The sequence below is a fragment of the Pseudonaja textilis genome, chromosome 3 (genome assembly GCF_049901715.1).
Source record: "Pseudonaja textilis isolate UNSWEBS1 chromosome 3, rPseTex1.2, whole genome shotgun sequence".
NCBI classification, from domain to species: Eukaryota; Metazoa; Chordata; class Lepidosauria; order Squamata; family Elapidae; genus Pseudonaja; species Pseudonaja textilis.
The window spans coordinates 195,288,106-195,307,308 of record NC_141992.1 but is presented as its reverse complement, the minus strand read 5'-3'; the positions used below and the strand labels follow the sequence as shown (position 1 = coordinate 195,307,308).

Below are 19,203 nucleotides of genomic sequence, written 5' to 3'. Positions count from 1 at the left end.
GCCTTGCCAGCCTTGGCGGCTGCACAAAAAATAGACCAGCAAGGCAGGTGTCGGGGTGTGCGAGGCCTGGCTACAACTGTCCAAAGGTAAGTAGTAGGGCGGCTCCAACACCTCCACCCTAGCTTAATTTTTATCCATCTACTCTGGAGCGGGCGGGATCTTAATTAGGGCTTATTTTGGGGGGTAGGGCTTATATTGGGCACACGTGTAAAATCTGGCTAGGACTTACTTTCGGGATAGGTCATAGTTTGGGGGAAACGGGGTACCTCTGCCTGTTGTAATGTCTCATGGTCACATCCTTTTTCGGAACTTTCTGACCCACAAATTCAATGGGGAATCCAGATTCACTTAACAACCGTTTGAAGAACTGAGGAACTGCCTTGATTCGCTTAACCTCCATGGGAAGAAAGGTCATAAAACGGAGCAAAGGTCCCTCAATGTCTTGCCCAGCAAGAGAGAAATATTGGGGCTCCGTTCTGGGGCGTAAGTTTGAGGACTTACATCTGTAATGCATTGGTGAACCTAACCTGCCTTTCGAGACAATTCCTTCATTCTCACATCAGTGGATCAAAAATAATCATAATCGTAATATGCATTTTTAAAAGTCCTTTTAAGCAAACTCTCCATCCTAACCCACCTACCACCACCCCCGCGCGGCCTACTCTCCAAGCTAATGTTTATCCTGGAAAAAAATGCTACACTTCAGTTTAAATCAGAACAGTTTATTAATTCCCTTTGAATGAACCATTGTTCCACTATTAAATGAAGAATTATTTACATGAGCAGAGGTATTGTGCGTTGGATTTTCAATCTCTTCATTCAGAGTTTCCTCTTTTTTTTCCCTTTTTTTTTGGTCAACAGGTCAATTGTTGTTCTTTTTTGAGACGGCCTTGTAAAATGTCCTTTTTTTGTCCATATAAGCTTTTTATTTTTTTAATGTGTGGCTTATTGGCAAGAATAAAAAAAGCAATGGTTTAAGAAGATGGAGGTGGAGAGGTCTTTCATAACCGGTCTCATGCGACAGGTAATCCTCAAACGATGAGCATGATTGAGCCCGAATTTTCTGTTGTTAAGCGAGGTGGTGGTGAAATTAGTTGCTGCCGCCCCTCTGTTAATTTGCATTAACGGAGGGATACCTTCAAGATCAAGGGAGGTACTACTAATGGCACTCTGCAAAGCCTTAGTGAGACTACACCTAGAGTACTGCATCCAGTTTTGGTCGCCACACTATAAAAAGATGTTGAGACTCTAGAAAAAGTGCAGAGAAGAGCAACCAAGATGATGAGGGGACTAGAGGCTAAAACATACAATGAACGGTTGCAGGAACTGGGCCTGGCTAGTCTAGTGAAGAGAAGGACCAGAGGAGACATGATAGCGGCCTTCCAATATCTGAGGAGCTGCCACAGGAAGGATGGGGTCAAGCTATTTTCCAAAGCACCCAAAGGCCAGACAAGGAATAATGGATAGAAACTGAACAAGGAGAGATTCAACCTAGAAATAAGGAGAATATTTCTGACAATGAGAGCAATCAACCAATGGCTTGCCTTTGGAAGTTGTGGGAACTTCATCCCTGGAAGTTGTGGGAGCTTCATCCCTGGAAGCTTTCAAGAAAAGACTGGACTGCCATCTCTCAGAAATGGTGTAGGGTCTCCTGCTTGGGCGGAGGGGTTGGACTAGATGACCTACAAGATCCCTTTTTAACTCTGTTAATCTGTAATTTAATCCAGGAGTCTCCAACCTTGGCAACTTTATGACCTGTGGATTTCAACTCCCAGAATTCCTCAGCCAACAAAGTTGGAAGTCCACAAGTCTTAAAGTTGCCAAGTTTTGAAGAGCCTTGCTTTAAACCGAGGGTTTTCAAACTTGACAGTTTTAAGACTTGTGGACTTCAACTCCCAGAATTCCTCTTCCAGTCACGTTAGCTCAAGAATTCTGGGAGTTGAAGTCCATATGTCTTAAAGTTGCCAAGTTTGAAGACCCTTGCTTTAAACCACCAGTAAGCTTCAGTCATCTAATCAGTCTCCGAAGAAAACATGAATGGAATGTATTTTTCGATTCCACACTGCTGCCTGCTCTTTGAAATTCCCCCTCCCTTCTTTCTGTTGACATATAAAACGTGTATACAAAATGTTTTATGAGTTGACAGGATATTTGTAAGCCAAGAGCCACCTGTTGTAGCCTTTACCCTAGATGCTTGGACTTGAGCCAACTGTCCTGTAGGTGAGTAGATCAAGGTTGAAATTCAGACCGCGGACTTGGTCCTTGGAGATAAAAACTAAAATCAAGAATATGACGACGGTGTTAAAATAAAATTCCATACTTCACAGAATTAGGGCATAAGTAGTGCAGCCTGATCTTTAATCTCAGCACACTCTGCTTATTAATGTGTATTTATTTATTTGGCAATATTGGGCTAGCGTGAAGATAGTGGCACGGGGAGGCTTGAGCGCAGCAAATGAAGGCAACCTTACGCCAAATTGCTATCCGTGCATTCTCCGGCATTTATTTTGCCCTCTGGGGAAAAGGTTATCTGGTTGGGGGCTCTAGATTGTGCACCCTGAAGTTGTTGTTGTTGTTTTTTTCAAAACTGGAAGAACCGTCCCTGGTGTTTCCAATCATGACAATTTGGATAGGACACATTGCACAACCAATCCATCAGAATAGAACTGGGAGGGACCTTGGAGGTCTTCTAGTCCAGCCCCCTGCTCAAGCAGGAGACCCTTATGCCATTTCCAGGGGTGTCAAACTCAAGGCCTGGTTTTCGGCTGGTTTGAGGCCTTTTGGGGCCTCCCAGAGGCTTGAGGAAGGCTTCTGCCGGTTTGCAGGCCGAAAACTAGTCCTGTTTCGTCATGTCTGGTATCTTCGGAAAAACAGGAAGTGATGAAACAGGGCTCGTTTTCGGGCTGAAAAGCCTGCAGAAGCCTTCCTCAAACCTCTGGGAGGCCAACAAAAGGCCTCAAACTGGCTGAAAATCAGCTGTGAGGCACCCACATGCGCAGTGAGGTAAGTTTCGCCTGCAGCTTGTGTGCCAGAACAAATGGCTCTCAACCTACGTGTGCCATAGGTTCGCCATCACGGTTATAGGGCATCCTTTGTCAGGGCAACGTCGTTCTTTCTCGCTTTATTTTTGTTCGCATTTCATCAGACGTAGGTGACAGCCTCTTTCTCTGGGCATGTTGTGTCTCTCTTCACAAGTCTCACTTGTCAAAGGAAGGACGTGAAAGTTCCTCTGCCGACAATCGAGATGAACCTTTCAGATTTTGTACACGAGGAAAGAAAGCTTGAAGTGTGGAGAACCAAAACAGACTAACTTCCTTTCTTATATAATTGGAGGGGGGGGGGGATATTTCCCAAAAGGCCCATCGGAAACGCACCCTGACGAGAAGACAACATATGAACAGAGTTCGAATGGATCCTGGAGGTCTTCTAGTCCAACCTCCTGCTCGGGCAGGAGACCCTATACCATTTCAGACATATGGTTGTTCAATCGCTTCTTAAATACCTCCAGTGATGGACCACCCCCAACTTCTGGAGGCAAGTGTTTGGTTCTGCAACCCAACAGGACTTCAGAAAATAATTAGGACTCCAGAAAAAAAACAATTGCTACCAACCTGCCTTTCATGGAGGACCTGCATACTGCAGGAGTCAAAAAGATGTCTGTAAAAATATCTACAGACCCCTCACACCCCGGACATAAATTGTTTAAACTCCCACCCTCAAAACGATGCTATAGGGCATTGCACGTCAGAACAACTAGATGCAAAGACAGTTTTTCCCCCGAACGCCATCACTCTGCTAAACAAACAATTCCCTGCTTGTATCCTTAGGATTTATATTGACTGCCTCCTAGTATGATTTGATTGCCTATTTGAACCCTATGACTATCATTAAGTGTTGTACCTTATGATTCTTGATGAATGTATCTTTTCTTTTTATGTACATGGAGAGCATATATGCACCACAGGCAAATTCCTCGTGTGTCTGTCTAATCACATTTGGCCAATAAAGAATTCATTCATTCATTCAACTTGTTCCGCTTGTTTGTTCTCCTTGTCAGGAAATTTCTCCCCAGTTCTAATTTCCTTCTCTCCTTGATTAGTTTCCATCTATTGCTTCTTGTCCTGCCCTCTGTCTTGCTTTCCTTTCTGTCTGTCTGTCTGTCTGTCTGTATCTGTATAAATATATGTGTGTGTACTGTATATACCAGGGGTCGCCGACCTTTTGGACCTCAGGGACCACCAAACTCATAATTTTAGATCCCAGGGACCACTAACCAGTTCTGTGGGTGTGGCCTAATTTGTGGGTGTGGCTTGGTGGTCATGTGACTGGCTGGGCATGGCTTGTATGTAAATATTATAAATATTGATATAAATATTGATTTTTTTAATAAAAAAGAGCAACTTTTACCCAAAATCAGGCAAAGCAGGCAGGCAGATTGAGTTGCTCATAGAATCACAGATTCATTCAGAGATCTACCTATCTGCCAAAATTAACTCTCAGCACACCATGTATGTAAATATTGATTTTTTTTATTGAAAAAGCAACTTTTATGCAAAATCAGGCAAAGCAGGCAGATTAAGTTGCTCACAAAATCATTCAGTGATCTATCTGTCTGCCGTTGGCTAGCTCAGTCTCTCAAATTTGCTTGCCGTGAGTCTGGACTGAATTTGCCTGCAAGCAAACCTTCAGTCCTAAGGGAGGTTCGGCTGTGCTTAGCTAGAAAGCAAGAAATCCAACCATTTCCTGCTTCCTAGTTAATCTAAATCTCCCGGCACAGCAGAACAGATGATGGTCGGAAAAAGGAAAAATAGCAACTTAGCAGCCATATGGGCTGAGCAGCCTTGTGTTTCTGCGCAGCCTGGATTAATTGCTTTGGGGGGTACTCTGGGAGTGAGATATCTTTGTGGCCCACCAAAATTTTCTCATGGCCCACCAGTGGGCCATGGTGCAATAGTTGGCGGCCACTGGTATATACAATATGTATATGCATGCGTCTTTGTATATGAATGCATCACACTTCACTTGATACACATACTGAATAAAGAAAGAGTTGGAAAACTATACTCTAAGCCTGTGATGTCGAACCTATGGCACACATGCCACAGGTAGCACGCAGAGCTATTTGTGACGGCACACGAGCTGCAGGCAAACTTAACTCACTGCGCATGTGCGTGCCTCACAGCTGATTTTCAGCCGGTTTGAGGCCTTTTTCCAGCTCCCAGAGGTTTCAGGAAGGCTTCTGCAGGCTTTTCAGGATGAAAACTAGCCCTGTTTCATCACTTCCTGTTTTTCTGGAAATACCGGAAGTGACGAACAGGCCTAGTTTTCAGCCTGCAGAAGCCTGCAGAAGCCTCCTCAAGCTTCTGGGAGGCAGAAAAAGGCCTCAAACCAGCCAAAAATCAGCTGTGAGGTGCAGTGCAGTTAAGGGGGTGGCAGGTGTGGGTGAGGATTGCGCACACATGCGTAAGGGGGCGTATGGGGGACGCATTGCCTTCTGGGTGCTGGCAGGCAAGTGTGCAAGTGAGCACACAATTTTTGGCACAAGAGCCCCAAAAGGTTAGCCAACACTGCTCTAAGCTTTGTCTCTTTCTCTCTCTCTCCCTCTCTGTGGGCACGTGTACCTTCACCCCAGCTCAGCTCCACCATGTATACGCATGCGTCTCCCGCTAGCCAGGTAGCCTTCGGGTCTTTGCTGCACATCCAGGGGCTCATGCACGGGGCACATGCGCATGCATAGGGGCACACACATGCATGGGTGGTCATGCACATGACTGGGGGGGCGCACCTTGCATTTTAGGGATGTGCACACGCGCATTTCGGGCACTCGCCATCAGTGCCTTATACCAAGGGTCTTCAAACTTGGCAAGTTTAAGACTTGTGGACTTCAACTCCCAGAATTCCTGAGCTAACATGACTGGAGGAGGAATTCTGGGAGTTGAAGTCCACAAGTCTTAAAGCTGCCAAGTTTGAAGACCCCTGCCCTATACTATTTCAGACAAATCCAATCTCTTAAAAATCTCTCCAGTGTTGGAGCATTTGTAACTTCTGGAGACAAGTTGTTCCACTGATTCATTGTCCTCACTGTCCGGAAATTTCTCCTTATTTCCAGGTTGAATCTCTCCTTGATTAGTTTCCATCCATTGCTTCTTGTTTGGCCTTCAGGTGCTTTGGAGAATAGCTTGACTCCCTCTTCTTTGGGGCAGCCCCTGAGATATCGGAAGACTGCTATCGTGTCTCCCCTGGACCTTCTTTTCATTAGACTTGACATACTCGGTTCCTGCAACCGTTCTTGTTCTACTGAAGTCTCACAGAACGAAAGGACCATGAAATCTTTTCACTGCTAACTTCGGCCAGAGAGCCTGGGTTGTTTTTTTTTTTGTTTTTTTTGGGGGGGAGAGTTGATTTTTTTAATAGTGCAGCCTGAAAAGTTGCCACTGCAAAATTGGACCGGTGCCTCCTTTTGCAAACGGCAAAACCTCTTGTTTGCTTCCTTCAATGTCAAAGGTTAAAGTGCTCCTGGCTAAAATGGATGGAGTTGGACAGGTGCCCCTTCGCCTCCTTTATTTTTCAATAATGGCAATACTTCACCCCTGGCACCGTCTCCAACATTAGCAGAAGGCTGGATGTTCACTTTGCTTACAGTTGCATAAATCACTGCCAAGCTGTTTTGGAGCAAACCTGATATAGCTCTGGTCAACATTCGGGATCATGTTGACGTCAGGAGATTAAGTGGCTAAAAATATAAGGTGCTAACGGTAAACACCGAGCTCTAAGCCATCTGAATGTACCCAAGAATGCATGTCGGGTACAGTATATTGTCTCAGGACAAAATGGCCTAAAGGCTTACTGCGAACCCAGAGGAGGTTTTTCAAGAGGCAACTGGACTTTTCTTTGACGATGTTTCCCTTTCCATCCGAGAAGCTTCTTCAGCTCTGAAGAATGGAAAGATGGGGAATGGAAGGATTTATATTCCTTGTAGATAGCTGGTCATTTGCATTCTTTTAGAGTCATTGAGGCCACTTGGAAGTTTACCGGCGTCTTCAGGGTCACCTCCTTGGTTCCTATAGTCTGCAATTTTTCCCTCTGGAAATCTATTCTTACTTCCACACTTTTTAAAAGGGTGTTCACCCCAAATTGTATAGCTAAAAGTCTGTAGCGATTCTCTATCACCCATTGTCATGGTTGTCCCGAAGGTGTTTTTTTCAAGAGGCAACTGGACTTTCTGGTTTTTCTTCAAAGACATTTCACTTCTCCTCCAAGAAGCTTCTTCAGGTCTGACTGGATGGTGGGAAAGGGACGTATTGATACTCTTTGCCAACAAAGCTGGTCATTTGCATCCTTTTAGCAAGTTGTTGAGGCCACTTGGGGGTTTATCTGCGTCCTCTGGGTCCTCTGAGTAGTGCAAGTGGGCGTGGATAAACCCATTTCTGCTACTGCTACATATAAACCTCCAAGTGACCTCAGTAACTCTCTGAAAGAATGCAAATGACCAATAGTTGCAGGCCGGTACCAGTTTGCAGACCTAGGATTGAGGACTCCAGCTCCAAAGCATGTTTTATGATGCTTTAATTTAAGACTTTTTCTTCCCAACGTTCTCCAATTATTCCCTGCCCCTTTCTTTCTTCCAGTTGCCTTGTTGTCTTTGGCCCTTTAGCCTGTGCAATTAAAATATTCTGAATTCTCAAAACAGGCTGTTTATAAGGAAAGGGGAAGGAAACTCCTTCAGTTGCTGATCTACCATTTCTTGACGTCTAGCTTGACAGCTTTGAATTTTAAGGATGCACGATGTGTTCCTGATAAGCATAACCTCACCCACAAGAAGTCTTTCTTAGTTCCTCTTCTGCAGCGGTTGCAAAAATAAACCCCCCCCAAATGTGACTGTAATGGTGTTTAAGCTCTGGAAAATAAGACCCACTGGTGCATATTATTTTTCCCAGAAGCTAAAGTTTGCCTAATAGTTGTTTATGGAGATTATCAGTCATCCAAGTCATAGTTATCCCAAAGGATCTTTTTCCAAAAACCAGTTAGACTTCCTTGGGTTTTTTGTTTTGTTTTTTCCTTCTTTGAAAACGTTTTACCTCTCATCCAAGAACCTTCATCAGTTCTGGAGAAACTTCTTGGATGAGAAGCGAAATGTTTTCAAAGGGAAAAACCGAGAAAGTCCAGTTGCCATTTGGAAGGGAGGAAAGCACCTTTGGATCATAATACTTGTTCTACGTGAATCACACCTATTGATTCATTTTTATTTTCTTGTTTATGAAATCTGCATGCTAACCCCTCTCTCTACCAAGCGGCTCTGGGCTGCTTACAAAACAGGTAGTCCTTGACTTGCAGCCGTTCGTTTAGTGACCGTTCAAAGTGAAACAGCACCGGAAAAAGGTGGCTTATGAAGGTTTTCCACACTTGTGACCATTGCAGCATCCCCCTGATTTTCATCTGGATGCTTGACAACATATTCTGTTTCCCCGAAAATATGACATAATATATATGCACCCAATGTAAGCCCTACCTCCCAAAATAAGCCCTAATTAAGATCCCGTCCATTCCAGAGTGGACAGGTAAAAATTAAGCTAGGATGGGGATTTGGGTGTGTGTGTGTGGAGATTCCCTACTATTTACCTTTGGACAGTTGTAGGCAGGCCTGGTACACCCTGACACCTGCCTTGCCAGCCCATTTCGTCTGCAGCCAGCAAGGTTGGCAAGGCTTTCCTGAAGGCCTCTGTAGCTGATAACAAAGCCCTGGATCGATCCAGAGCTCTGTTATCTACTGCAGAGGCCTTCAGGAAAGGGCACAGAAGAAATTCCTGAAGCCCTCTGACAGTGAAAGGGAGACCAGAGGTGATGCATGCAAGTGAGGTTAGTCAGTGGATGACATCCCCCGAAAATAAGACCTGGTGCCTTTTTTTGGTGGCAAAAATAAAATAAAATAAGACAGGGTCTTATTTTCGGGAAAACATGGTATTTATGACAGTTTGTAGTGTCCCAGAGTCATATGATCCCGTTTTGCGGCCTTTGGACAAGCAAAGTCATTAGGAAAGCTGGATTCACTTAACAACCATGTTGCTAACTTAACAGCTGCAGTGATTCACTTAATGATTGTGGCTAGAAAGATCGAAAACTGGGACAAAACTCGCATAACATAGAAGTTTTGGCACTCGCTTAGCCATAGAAGTTTTGGCTCAATTGTGGTCATAAGCTGAGGACTACCTTATAGGGGCAAGATGACCAGGGCATGAGTGAACTGAGCACACCATCTAAGGAACCCATCAGCTGTGTATTTTCCTAAACTCATATTGCACAGGTAGCCCTCGACTTACAAGTTCAATTGAGCGACCGTTCGAAAGTTACAGCAGCCCCCGTAAGATGTGACTTAATGACCGTTTCTCACACTCACAGCCTTGGCAGCCATTCCTGTGGTCAAAATGGCCACTGGTTCTTACTTAACGACTGTTGCTGTTGTCCCAAGGTCAGACGATCCCCTCTTTATGACATTCGAACCAGCAGGTTCAACGGGGAAGCTCCGTTCACTTGAACGACTGGGTTCCTAACTTAGCACCTGCGGTGATTCACTGAGCCGCAAGGCAGGTCGTAAAACGGGCTGAAGCCACTGAACCAAGGTCTTGCTTTATGACAGAAATGTTGGGCTCTGTTGTGGTTGTACTGTTGTGGTTCACCGGCAGCAGGTGCAGATGGCTGAGGCCTCGGAGAGCGAGGACTCAGATGAGGGGCCTGCGTGTGAGGCAGGGATGGGGCCAGGACCATCAGGGAGTGGAGTGCTGCCTTCAGAGATTGTGGGGGCTGGCAGCAGTGATGAAGAGGTCCCCGAGGAGCCTGTGCCCAGCACGCGCGTGTGCAGGAAGGAAAGAGCACCACCAGCAGCATGGGTGACTCAGGAGTAAGGCTGCAAGGTAACGGCCCCTCCCTTAAGAGATAAAAGCCAGCTGAGAAACCGGAGTTCTTTGCAGGAAGCAAAGAAGCTTTTACACTCAAGCCTTGTGGATGTTAGGAGCATCTTGGTTTGGTGTTTGGAGGCGCTTTGTGTTTGAAATATTTCTTAGTAACTTTATCTAGTGTTCTTGGCAGCCTCGCACGACTGTGGCAAGGCTCGTTCTTATCAGGGACAATTAATTTGAAACAGCCTTTTAACCGTGAAGGAACGGAATTCGTAAAGAATCATTAAAAGGTTTTGCTGTTACCTCAGTCTGGTGTTTGTTTCCTTGAAAAAAAAGTTTGGGTCAGAACAAGTCCGTTTAGGATTACCTGTAGATTGCTTTGTTTGAAGGAGCCTGGCTAAAGCCCTATTTTGTGCTATTTCAGCGCTGGCTATTGCACTTTGCAAACAATAGGCGCACCTATGCCAGTTTCAAGCCAGTCCACGAAAAACAAACCCTTTTAATCAATGTTTTCTAAGACAGGAATGCATCCTGTCCCCCTCTCCTGTCTATTGCCCCCCCCCTACCCCCCCCAATTATGCCAGTTTTGTTTCTGAGCTGCCCTTTCTCATGCCCCTGATATCTTCCCACATGGGGGGAACCTGCCCTCTGCCAGCTACCTATCTGATGGAGAGCCCACGGTCCGGATGCGACAGGAAGTGGAAAGGGAAATGACTCAGAGGGGTTGTTTTAAGGGAAAAAGTGCCTGGATTACGGGTTAATCCCTAGCTCGGTGCCAAGGGCAGTACCCATTAGGAAGGAAGAAATGTGACTGGAGAATGACCGAAGTGTTGGAGAACTTCAAAGCCCATGGTTCCCAACCTGAATAGCGCTGAATGGAATGGGAATGGGAATGGAATGAGAAATAGAATAGAATAGAATAGAATAGAATAGAATAGAATAGAATAGAATAGAATAGAATGCAGAACAGAATGCAGAACAGAATGCAGAACAGAATAGAATATAGAATAGAAATGCAGAATAGAAAAAAAATAGAATAAAATAAAATGCAGAATAGAATATAGAATAGAATAGAACACAGAACAGAACATAGAATAGAATGCAGAATAGAATAGAATGCAGAATAGAATAGAATATAGAATAGAATAGAACAGAATAGAACAGAATAGAACAGAATAGAACAGAATAGAACGCAGAATAGAATAGAAAATTAGAATAGAATAGAATGCAGAATAGAATAGAAAATTAGAATAGAATAGAATAGAACGCAAAACAGAATGCAGAATAGAATAGAATACAGAATAGAATAGAATATAGAATAGAATAGAATAGAATGCAGAATAGAATAGAATAGAATAGAATAGAATAGAATAGAATAGAATAGAATAGAATAGAATAGAATAGAATAGAATAGCAGAATGCAGAGCAGAATGCAGAGCAGAATAGAGTTAGTTAATAAGAGGAAGAATACTAATAAAGGAGAATGTTTTGTAGCCCAGGGTTTGAACAAGCGGGTTCTTGCTGCTCCCTGAGCTTGGTTGTTGTCTGCAGACATTTCATTACCCAACTAGGGAACAAGAGCCATAGTGGCACAGTGGTTAGAATGCAGTACTGCAGGCTAACTCACTGCTCGCTCCAGCAGTTCGATCCTGACCGGCTCAAACTTGAGTCAGCCTTCCATCCTTCCGAGGTGGGTAAAATGAGGACCCAGATTGTTGGGGGCAAGAGGCTGACTCTGTAAATCAGTTAGAGAGGGCTGTAAAGCACTGTAAAGCAGTATATAGGTCTAAGTGCTGTTACTATTGCTAACATCAGTGATAAAAGGGAGCGAGGTTTATGGTGGGGAGGAGGAGGAGGAGAAAAGGACTGTGAGGTCCTGGCAGTCTCTGCACTTGGTTGTTTTCTTGCAGACATTTCCTTACCCATATAGGTAACATCGTCAGGGCTAGAAGAGAATGGGGTTTGTGGAGAGGAGGAGGAGGAGGGGGAGGAGGAGGAGGAGGAGGAGAAAAGGACTGTGGCGTCTCTGAGGCTCTCTGAGCTTGGTTGTTTTCTTGCAGGCGTTTCACTACCCAACTAGGTAACATCATCAAGGCTAGTCGCTGAGGATGTTATCTAATTTGGGTAATGAAAGGTCTGGAAGGAAACAAGCAAGATCAGAAAGCACCTAGGATCCCTCAAGAGTATTTGTGATCCAAAGACTTCCTTGGGCTAAATGAGAGCCAGTGAAAGGAAACCTGCTATAGCTTCTAGAGCAAATGGCTGGGACCGATAGGAATTGTAGTCCAAACAAGAGAGCAGCAGGCTTGAATCTGGCCACCTTCAGATTAATTTCTGTAAATCTTAAGTAAATCTTCAAGCTTGTGTCCGCTGACTAAAACCAAGATTGCTCTTGAGTTGTGTTACTCAGCCTTAGCCAGTTTAAGATGTGCAGACTTTAACTCCCAGAATACCCCAGCCATCAATCAAGGAACTGCCAACTCAAACAAGCTAACATTAAACCACAACCTAATCAAGAAACCACCATGAATACTCACACTAACAGGGTAAGCCCACTTGTGTACAATCGGGGTGCAAAGCTCCCCATTCCCTCTTAGCACGGATGGCGTTACCTAGTTGGGTCATGAAACGTCCCCAAGAAAACAACCCAGCTCCGGGAACAACGAAAAAACCCTCATTTCAACCCTGACCTACAATTATTCTGCTTTGTTAATTGCCTACAGAAGGATTATCATCTTTTCTGCTGCTTTTCCTTGGCTGTGTAATTTACCTTAATAGTAGCGAGGGAACAGAATGTCCCAACAGCTATTAATTCTTTTATCACTAGCATATGTGCAGCTCAAAGTCCTCAATTAATAGTTTGGAAAGGACAGTCTCTTCGGAGAGATAGCAGTACAGCATTACGCTGATAGGACAGTGAGTTAAAAAGTAGCTGTTGGTAGTTTGCTACTGCACTTATCGTGTGTGACACCCATTTTCCTATCAGTTGTTGGCTTTCTTACCTAGATGGAAGGACTTCTTATGTCTCAAGAACTTTTTCAATTTTGTTTCTCTAGAAAACAAACCAGTAGGGTAGGGTAGAATAGAATAGAATAGAATAGAATAGAATAGAATAGAATAGAATAGAATAGAATAGAATAGAATAGAATAGAATAGAATAGAATAGGCCAAGTGTGGTTGGACACACAAGGAATTTGTCTTGGTGCAAATACTCTCGTTATATATAAAAGAAAAGATACATTCGTCAAGAATCATCAGGTACAACACTTAATGATAGTCATAGGGTACAATAACCAATCAAATCAAACTAGGAAACAGTCAATATAAATCATAAGGACACAAGCGACAAAGTTACACTCATGCAGTCACAAGTGGGAGGGGATGGGTGATAAGGAATGATGAGAATATTAACAGTAATAGTAGTGCAGACTTTGCAATAGTTGAACAGTATAGCACTTTTATACCAAGGGTCACTAAGTTTTTGGACCTCAGGGACCACCAAACTCATAATTTTAAATCCCACATATCAGAGACCTTGGGAAAATCTCAAAAAAAAGCGTGCAGGAAAATTTCCCTACCTCGTTTTCCTACCGACCAATCGTTCTTTATTTGGCATCGCAGGAAACCGTCTCCAGCTCCTCTCTCGGGGGGAGAGAGAGAGAGATTTTTGGCTTCATGCAAGGAAAGCAGCAGAAGTCTTTCTTTCTCTCCCCCCAAATGCCGCCAGAAATGAGTCTTTGCTGACACAGCCTCTTGGAGCAGGAGGCCTTGCAAGGTCCCAAAGACTCATTTCTGGTGGAGTTTGGGGGAGAGAAAGACAGACTTTTTGCTGGTTTCCTTGCGTGCAGCCAAAAGCAGAAGAAGAAAGAAGCGGAAAGAAGCAGCCCGGTGGCCAGGCCAGGCGTGTGGAGTGCATGGGGCAAGTTCCCTCACTCCCCCCTTTCCCCCCCTCTCCTCACTACCTCGTGTTGTTCACAATGCAAGCGACGCGAGCCTTGTGTTCCCACGGGCCGTGTGGGCGGCGCAGCCTTGTGTTTCCACACAGCCTGGATTAATTGCTTTGGGGGGGTGACAATTTCTCTGTGGACCACCAAAATTTTCTCATGGACCACCGGTGGTCCCCGGCCCACTGTTTTATACAAATTGAAAAAGGAGAAACCAGAATGTTCAGCATATATTCATTTTTAAAAATTGTACACAGGTAGTCCTCTCCTTACCACGGTTCGCTTAGCGAACGTTTAAAAGTTACAACGGCACCGAAAAAGCGACTGACGACCGTTTTTCACACTTACAGCCTTTGCCGCATCCCCATGGTTCGCGTGATTTACATACAAACGGTTCATACTAATGACGGTCGCAGAGTGTCCTGGGGGATGTCTCGTGATCCCCTTTTGGGACCTACTAACAAGCGAAGTCAAAGGGGAAGCCAAATTCGCTTAGCAATGGCGTTACTAATTTAACAGCTGCAGTGATTCACTTAAGAAAAAGTTGTAAAACGGGGCCAAACTCACTCAAACCAAATTTCTCCCCAGATAAATTTTGGGCTCAATGGTCATACGTCAAGAACTATCTGTCTAACATGATAACTGCATGTAGTATAGAATTAATGACATCTATGAAATGGGCTAGAATTCTCAAATAAGGTATTTAATGGCACTAACCGTTTTCTTAATTAATGAAAGTCCATTTTCCCATAAAATATTTGTAGCTCAGGGTTCATCTGTGAATTTTCGATGTTCTCTAAGCTTCATTGTTTTCTGGCAGCTGTTTCTGCAAGAAACTGGCCCAAATGACTGGTCCAAAGTCACCAGTTGGTTTTAACACAGGACTAGAACTCACTGTCTCCTGGTGATTGGCCCAAAGTCACCCAGTTGGCTTTCGTCCTTAAGGTGAGACTAGAACTCACTGTCTCCTGGTGATTGGCACCAATTCAACCAGTTGGCTATCATCCTTAAGGTGAGACTAGAACTCACCGTCTCCTAGTGATTGGCTCCAATTCACCCAGTTGGCTTTCATCCTTAAGGTGAGACTAGAACTCACTGTCTCTTAGTGATTGGCACCAATTCAACCAGTTGGCTATCATCCTTAAGGTGAGACTAGAACTCACTGTCTCCTGGTGATTGGCTCCAATTCACCCAGTTGGCTTTCATCCTTAAGGTGAGACTAGAACTCACCATCTCCTAGTGATTGGCTCCAATTCACCCAGTTGGCTTTCATCCTTAAGGTGAGACTAGAACTCACCGTCTCTTAGTGATTGGCACCAATTCAACCAGTTGGCTATCGTCCTTAAGGTCAGACTAGAACTCACTGTCTCCTGGTGATTGGCTCCAATTCACCCAGTTGGCTTTCATCCTTAAGGTGAGACTAGAACTCACCATCTCTTAGTGATTGGCTCCAATTCACCCAGTTGGCTTTCGTCCTTAAGGTGAGACTAGAACTCACTGTCTCCTGGTGATTGGCTCCAATTCACCCAGTTGGCTTTCATCCTTAAGGTGAGACTAGAACTCACCGTCTCCTAGTGATTGGCACCAATTCACCCAGTTGGCTATCATCCTTAAGGTGAGACTAGAACTCACCGTCTCCTAGTGATTGGCTCCAATCCACCCAGTTGGCTTTCATCCTTAAGGTGAGACTAGAACTGTCATGCCTCTCTCAGAGCCTGAATCTGCGGAAGAAGAGGAGCCGGAACTGGAGCTGACAGAGATCGAAGGGGCGGCTTCGTTGGCCTCGGAGGAAAATGGGGAGGAGCAGGGCCAGTCAGGCCAGGGCCTTTCATAATTGGCTTGTAGGCAGGGAAGAAGCGGGGCAGGGATGACCAAGAAGGGCTAAGCAGTGAACATGAGAGAGAGAGCTCAGGCAATGAGCAAGGACCACCCCCTCCTGATCCTCGAGCATGGAGAGTGGAGAGAAGGTGAGAACAGCGCAGACTGACCCGACTACTCGGGAGGAGAGCGCCCCGCCTCTCTTCACAAGGCGCAGCTGGGGACTGAGACTTAAGGAGACGCTGTGGGGAGGGGCATTTGTCGGGAACAAACGCTGAATTCATGGAGGGTTGAGTGCCGAGGGTTGGCTTTCATTCTTAAGATGAGACTAGAACTCACCCTCTCCTGGTGATTGGCCCAAAGTCACCTACCTGGCTGGGGAATTCTGGGAGTTGAAGTCCATTACACTTAAAGTCATCATGTTTGGAGAGCCCTGCTTTAAAGAATAGGTATGCTGAACCATAGACACATGACCTGAGGCCCCGCACATGGATTGAACCTCCTGTCCGAAGAGATGCATAGCACTGCGTTTATTTATCAGTTGACGTTTTATTAATATTATACACTTTGATCTCAGCTGCTAGCGTTTCACCTCGGTTGTATCTCTCACCTTAATTCAATTAATCGTTTAAGATTTCCAAACTCAAAGATAGTATAAAGTATAGACCATGGGGAAATAACAGGCTAGATTATTCAACAGGAAGTGCCAGGTAGACCAGCTAGAAGATAAAAGCCAGGTGAGCTAATAATTATTTAATTTACGTGCATCCTGCCTTTACTGTTCTTAACAAGTAACTCAAGGCAGTGAATATCTTCACCCACCCTGAATTTCTCCTAATGTGTCCCCCACAACAACAGCCCTGTCAGGTGGGTTTGGCTGAGACATTGCAGCCAATTGAACCAATTGCCGAACGTCTGCATTTTGATGGTGGGGCTGCTGCAAAGGTTGTAAGTACGAAAAATGGTTGTAAGCCACTTTTTTCAGGGCTGTTGTAACTTTGAACTGTGGCTAAATGAACTGTTTGTAAGTTGAGGGCTGGAAACGTGGAGGCTGTTTGGAAAGATGGTTTAATGGCGAAGCAGAACCACGTGTGATTCTGGGGAAGCTGACAAAATGGACTTGAAAGTGGGTTGTTTTTTTTTTAATACCTTCTTTGGGCTTTGTATTTGAGCTTCCTGTTCCTGTGCAAGAACATGTCCTTTAATAATCTGTTGGCTATTGTCAGATTTCTATGGGGTCATTTAGGGGTCATAGCTGGCTCCATAGGCAAAAGAGGAAATGCAAATCCTAATTGGTTGTCTGAACTAATCTGGTCAACCTCTGGCTTAAAGTCAATCAGAGCTCCAAGGTTTGATATTTGGACTGCTCTGGGATGGTGCAATAAAGGGGCTTGGGTCCTGAAAGGGTGATGACTTTCTTCCTGTGTTGGATCTTGGGTGAGGGGCTGCTTTCTAATCCTACCATTCTGCCTTTGTTAGCTGTCAAACTTTGCTGCAAGCAGTTTCAAAATAACTTGCCTTGAATGGATTTCTGCCTGCAGTATTTGCTTTGCTTATGAATGGAGCCATCTAGATAGTAGGCATCTTCTTTCAATAAGCTCTTTATCTCCTTAAGTGCTTGGCATCTGCTGTGGGCTATTAAGAAAAAGTGAGGGCTGCTTTTTACCTCTAAAAACATGTTTCTCCATTTCTCCCTTTGGGGAAATATAATATTCTGCCTTTTTAATATGCCTCAAAATATTTCATTCTTCTAGGAACGGTGGGGGGTTTTCCCACAGGACCTTTGAATGGTCCTTAAATGAACCATCATTAAATAGAGGACTACCTGTATTGATTTTTTTCCTCGACAGTGTCACAGAATCTAAAACTGCTTCAAACAGGTTGTGTGTCTTCAGAAGGAAGTGAAATACTGGCTCCGTTATTTCATGGTCTCCGATAAAGGATATGCCGCTAGCCAGCATTAGCGGCTTATCGCACACATTCCTCTGCATTGCAGCTGGAAGTCATGTGGCTTGGCAACCGTTTCCTTTCAACCATTTCAAACCAGGCAATAGAGGAAGTTGTTAATTCGGACAACCTGCAGCTCCCTCCCCTCCTTTTGCCTTCCCAAATGACAATTCGACTGCTAGAACATTATTATTATTATTACTATTATTATTTTCCCCCTCCGCCACGCTGCTCCGTTGAAGAAACCCTTAAGTGGCACCAGGCACTCAGCGGTCGACATGGACCAAAATAAACCACAATTTTGAGAGCTTGCTTTTCAAGGTTCAGAACTGTTCAGACAAGCAGAGAAAAAGAGTAGGAGGCGAAAGGGATGGTGGAAACGTAGCCGTGTTGCCATGGCGTTCGTTCTTCACAAAAAACCATAGCGAATGCCAATTTTTCTCAGTTTTATTCCTGTTATTCTGACTGTCCCTGATGAATAAGTCCTCGATGCACAGCCTCAACAGAGGTCCAAAACTTCCATCGCTAAGCAAGGCCTCGTTCAGTGAGTTTCGCAACTTTGCAACCCATTTTGCAACTTTGCTCCTTCAGCGAATCTCTGCTGTCATTCAGTTAGTCACACAGTCGTTAAGCGAACTCAGCCTTCTCCCGTTGATTTTGCCTGTCAAAAGGGGGATTGTGTAACCCTGGGATGTTGCGACCTCAATAAATACATTCCGGATTTTGATTCCATGACCATAGGATGCTGCAACCGTCATAAGTGTGAAAAACAGTCATGTCACCTTTTTTTTTTAAGGGTAACTTCAGTCAGCTCAACGTTGATTCAGCTTTCCATCCTTCCAAGGTCGGTAAAAGGAGGACCCAGATTGTTGGGGGCAAGACGCTGACTCTGTAAACCGCTTAGAGTTAGGGCGATAAAGCAGAGGTGGTATTCAGCAGGTTCTGACCAGTTCCGGAGAACCGGTAGTGGAAATTTTGAGTAAGTTGGGAGAACTGGCAAATCCCACCTCTGACTGGCCCCACCAACTCCATCTATTCTCTGCCTCCCATTGAGTCCCAGCTGATCGGCTGGGTCTTCTTTGGTTACCCTGCACAGAGCTGGAAAGCAGATTAGCCGGGTGGGGAGGGAATGGAGATTTGGCAGTATCCTTCCCCTGCCACGCCCACCAAGCCACGCCCACAGAACCGGTAGTAAAAAAATGTGAATCCCACCACTGCTATAAAGCACTATGAAGTGGTATATAAGTCTAAGTGCTATTGCTATTTTAAGAGGTGATGCAATTTCTATTCGATACAAGATTAATTTCTTTGGGATGCTCCTATACATAGATAGACAAATTAACAAGCAAACCTCTTTGGCCAAATTCAGATTGTTTTATGATTAAAAGGCAGCCTCAACGTGCCAGATTTTGGACAATGCTATCGGACTTTTATTTTAACATCTATATTTTCTTTTTTTTTCCCTGGACGAGAACTTCTTCAAATATTGCCCTCTGAGCTTCTCTGGAGACCACGTATCTGTCAAAAGATACGATTTTTCCTTTGAAATCTTGCCAGGATTGACTTCGGTTAAGCAGAAATCTTCATTTCAAGCTTTGAGA

General features: G+C 44.6%; 1 protein-coding gene and 1 long non-coding RNA gene across 3 annotated transcripts in view; both read left to right on the top strand.

Moving 5' to 3' along the window:
- The window catches only part of LOC148126482 (uncharacterized), a 456,824-nt gene that overhangs the window by 380,730 nt on the left and 56,891 nt on the right, over positions 1-19,203 (top strand). The gene's annotated exons all lie outside the window — the stretch shown is intronic.
- The window catches only part of SLC45A4 (solute carrier family 45 member 4), a 98,942-nt gene that overhangs the window by 28,769 nt on the left and 50,970 nt on the right, over positions 1-19,203 (top strand). The window lies entirely within an intron of this gene.